The 4,478-nt window shown below is 37.7% G+C and overlaps 1 non-coding gene across 1 annotated transcript; it reads right to left on the reverse strand.

Annotated features, from left to right (window-relative positions):
* Window positions 1-3,618: 3,618 nt before the first annotated feature.
* Window positions 3,619-3,783, reverse strand: LOC135764541 (U1 spliceosomal RNA). The gene has a single exon (XR_010540085.1). It is a non-coding gene; the product is annotated as a U1 spliceosomal RNA (small nuclear RNA).
* Window positions 3,784-4,478: the final 695 nt, after the last annotated feature.

The following is a 4,478-nucleotide window of genomic DNA, read 5'->3' on the forward strand; positions in this document are numbered from 1 at the left end:
CCAATCGACAATATCTGTTATTGTTATTTTTACAAGTAAATTCATGTGTAGGAGAAAACAAAGCAGCTGTCAGTCCATACTATATTGAGTGGCCATCGTAGTGGTGCAACCTGAACGATGTTTTCCCTACTTCCGGTCAAAGCCGCCATTTTGTGAAATAGGCATATAGGTGACGCTGGAGCACGCGGCCATTGTCTCTGTTCAACAAAACAAGTATATATATACACATACGCATATTTTTCCTCAATCAATCACCGAATACAAGGTGCAATTCGATGCCAACTGACCCTTCTCTCTGGTTTCATGTTTGTAAGGAAAATTAAGGGGGAAATTACGATAGCATTTCAGCCAAACATTCATTCGTGCCACGCTGCTTTTCTTTGAACGAAAAAAAACCCTCTGCTCCCCCTACACAATTTCTTCTCCTGTTATTTTATGCTTAAAACAAGCAAATAAATCTGACTACAGGGTAAGAAAAAATTCGTGAACTTTTCCCATAAACACTTAATTCAAGAAAAATTGTCCCACCCCACTGGCCATTTTTTATCCACAATACACATTCGATGTCTGCAGGCACCATTGTCTTTGTTCAACGCAAACAATTCTGTTGCGTTTTTCTTTGAACGAAGTGCTCCGCCTAGATAATTTGACCCATATTCACATGGGTTTGTTTCTCGTTTTTTTTTCTTTGAGAACAATCTATATAGCGCCTTCCACAATCGTTTTGGTGTTAGCTTTACGTAAAATAGAAACACAGAAAAGTACTGAGCGATGGAGAGACCACGAACGCGGAACGTATTATGGACCACGGACTGGCAAACAAACTGGCAACCACGCACTAAAGAAGCAAACTCTGATTTTAAACTCACCTTATTTGTCCCCGGAAAGCGCCAGAGTCGATGCACGGAGTGGACGGAACAAGCCTCGCTTCCATAGCCGAAGGTCAAAAATCCATTTAAACGTGTAGTCCCCGGTGTCCACTCGATCTTACCCAAAAAGCCGAGAAGCGATACCGCAATGGCATCCGGAGAAGGCGCTGGCTGTCGGGATGGAGGTTAGCGGGTCAGAGGTCCGGCACTGAAGGTCTGCGTTCATTATTCACCGTGTGCATTTCACTCTATATCCACTTTCTAATGTATAGCACTTGATAAGGATTAACAGTTTAAAAACAGAAATGCAAGACATCAGAAAATACATTTATTTTTTACTTTCATAACATGAGAGGTGTCATACAATAACAAATATGAGCTTTAAAATCACATTCCTAAGTTAAAAATATACATAAAAATAGATATATGGATCATTACACAAATCACTACTCAAAGGACCTATGTTAAATAACTGCTTCAATATTAATTAACAATAACATTTGGCCAAGGCAGTCCTTGTAAATAGACATATAAATAGACAAATAAAATCATGACATATATGCCGTAGAGCCTGAGATAGAGAAAAATAATAAGGAATTCTGCTTTTACTACCATCTCAGAAATATTGCCAGAATTAGAGGTTTTGTCTCAAGACAGGACTTGGAGAAACTTGTTCATGCTTTCATCACCAGCAGGGCCGATTATTGCAATGGTCAATGGATTTAAAAAGTACTGTTTCTTGTTTAAAAACCACTTCATGGCTACAATACATGACAGATATGCTAATCGAATATGAAACCGATTACTCGGATCAATAGGATCAGGTCATTTAGAAAAAACAAGGGTTCACTCAAAACAAGGTGCCTCAGCATTCAGTTATTATCAGCTTTCAGAAGAGATCAGATGTGCTTCAACAGTAGACACTTTTAAATCTAGATTAAAAACACATCAGTTTAACTTTGCATTTACTGAATGATTTAAAACAGTACGAATAAAACAGTACAAAAGAATAAAACAGTATGAACCTTACCTGTTATAAAGGGAATGAAGCTTACGGTATGGTGCTTACCTGCAGAAATAAATAAAGTACAATAAGAACACACAGAACTTCAATTTTCAAAATTATTTTAACATTAAATGATGATTATTTTACTGGTTTACCTGTTTGTGATTACCACAGGATCCCGTCACCTGGCTGCGGTCTTCATTTGGTGAACGGTTCTTCACTCATAATTGACCTATACAAGAAATAGAGAAGAATAATAAGCAATTCTGCTTTTACATGTAGATGTGTGCCCCAAGAACACAGACACACCGGCTCCAAAAAGTTTAAACAGTACACATTTCTGTTATTTTAATGTGGCAAATGTGTCAGCTTTAAAAGAAGCATACATTACCTTTTAAAGAGGAAATACCTTTTGCATGAAATACCTTTACTCCCAGCATAAGCAAGCAATTTTCAAAATGCCTTTAAAAGTAAATAGTGATTATTTTACTTGTTTACCTGTTTGTGATTACCATGGAATCCTGTCACCATCATTTTTAAGCTTGTAAAGCAAATAATGAAATATTGACTTAGTAGGAAAAAATATTTTGGAAGTATCGTGATAAATGATGAAGAAAATATTTTGCAAAGTGATGGTTAGCACACGGTTGATGGTACCTATTAAATTCCATCATATTTTTTTATTCCTACTATGGAAGTCAATGGTGACTATCTGCTGTGGGTTTACCATCATTCCTCAAAATACCTTCTTTTGTGTTACTCAGAAAAAAACTAATCCTCGTGTTGTTGTAAGCCTGTATGCATGAGTAAATGATGACAGAATTATCATCATAAATTGAAATATCCCTTTAAACTGTATTTCCCCCCTTAAACCTAAACTTATTTTCCTACAGCAAGTCATTTAGGTAATCAAGAAAATACTTTACCCGTTGTCTTTGTGAGTTAAACAAATACAGCTACGCTTCCAGGTCTGTCGACGTTGCTGTGGTTTTTCGACAGCTGTAGTCTGAAGGGTAGCGAATGAATGAATACATTGCAAAAAATCATTTCTTACTTGTTATTTCGAACTGTTTTAACTATACAAATATCTAGAAAGTCTTAAAATAAGATGCATTTTTTGATGAGCAAAATGCCCTAAGAAAATAAACCTAGCCTTTAGGGAGAAAAAACTCAGAATTTGGGCTTAAAACAAGCAAATAAATCTGCCAAAGGGGTAAGAAACAAATCTAGATATAAACACTTAATTCAAGAAAAATTGTCGTAGCCCATTGGCAGATTTGTTGGCTTGTTTAATGTACATGCATGTACAATATTTCAATTTGTCTTGTATTTATTAGCATTTTGTATTGCCCAACGCTGTCTAGGTTGTTTAACTGTTGTCATTTTCTTATAAAAGCCTTTATAATTTATTAGTTTGGATGATTGCCATTCCCGAGAACCTCTTATATTGGAAGTAAAAGAATCATCTAAGCATTATTTTGTGCTCTTAGACATGTAGCCGTTTGATTGTGGTTCTATTTAATGGCTAGTCTATTCGTTTGGAATGGTCAAACGGCTATTAGATTTTCACTGACAGCCCAAATTAAGCCTTGTTTTAGCCTAGACACTTATTCGCTGTCTATTAAAAGTTATGTAGTCGTTGAATAGCCGCTTTTTTGATGACTAATGTATTCTTGGGCCGTGGTTAGATGTCTCTTGGATTTTACGTAAAACGACAAGCGAATCTATTTTTAACACAAAGGTCAGGGGAGAGCGCGAACGCAGTCCCCCACTATCAGAAATTTTGCAGTCGAGATTCCCACATTTGGGGAATTCGCAAAGGGTCAGCCCAACCGGAGTGCAATGGCTGAGCCTCGCCCTGGGTGAACCACCTTCATGATCATGGTGTCTCCCCTGCCAGGTAAGTATGAGCGACACCCTTTGAGGCCAGACGGCCGCATCTTCCTGTGACCGATCACATCGACGGCGCCCCCGGAGGCCGTCCGACTAACATTTCATTTACTGTGTGTGACCAGGTGGAAAGCGCACGAAGCCACGTCTGAGACCAAACATTCTTCGAGATCTACCCTGTTTTTATTCCGTTTCCAGCCCGGTTGAACCGTGTAGAGTGAAATATGTGAAACAATTTAAATCAAATGGATTTAAATTGCGCATTCAAATATATGGTTTCGTTATTACAAAGTAACTTTACGTGGAATAGAAACAAAAAAAAATGTACAGAGCAATCAAGAAACAACGAAAGCATAGCAATTTTAGAACGTGGATAAATAAAAACACAGGGCTCAATGACTTACCCGTTGTCGTTGTGAGTTAAACAAGTACAGCTATGCTTCCAGGTCTGTCGACGTTGCTGTGGTTTTTCGACAGCTGTAGTATGAAGGGTAGTGAAAAAAGTTTTCAGGTGTTTTTAACATTCCAATCGGTCTCGTTCGCTTTTGTTGCGCCTTCAGCTGTGTCGAGGATGTTTAATTCGTCCTCGTATCACCTCCGCAAACTTGTAAAGAAATTAATTAAATACATTACAAAAACATTTCTTTATCAGCGTGTTCATTTCCACGCAAGCTTTTCGTTAAACCAATAAAGCCAACGAAATCACAGCAATT

This window comes from Paramisgurnus dabryanus, chromosome 9 (genome assembly GCF_030506205.2).
Source record: "Paramisgurnus dabryanus chromosome 9, PD_genome_1.1, whole genome shotgun sequence".
NCBI classification, from domain to species: domain Eukaryota; kingdom Metazoa; phylum Chordata; class Actinopteri; order Cypriniformes; family Cobitidae; genus Paramisgurnus; species Paramisgurnus dabryanus.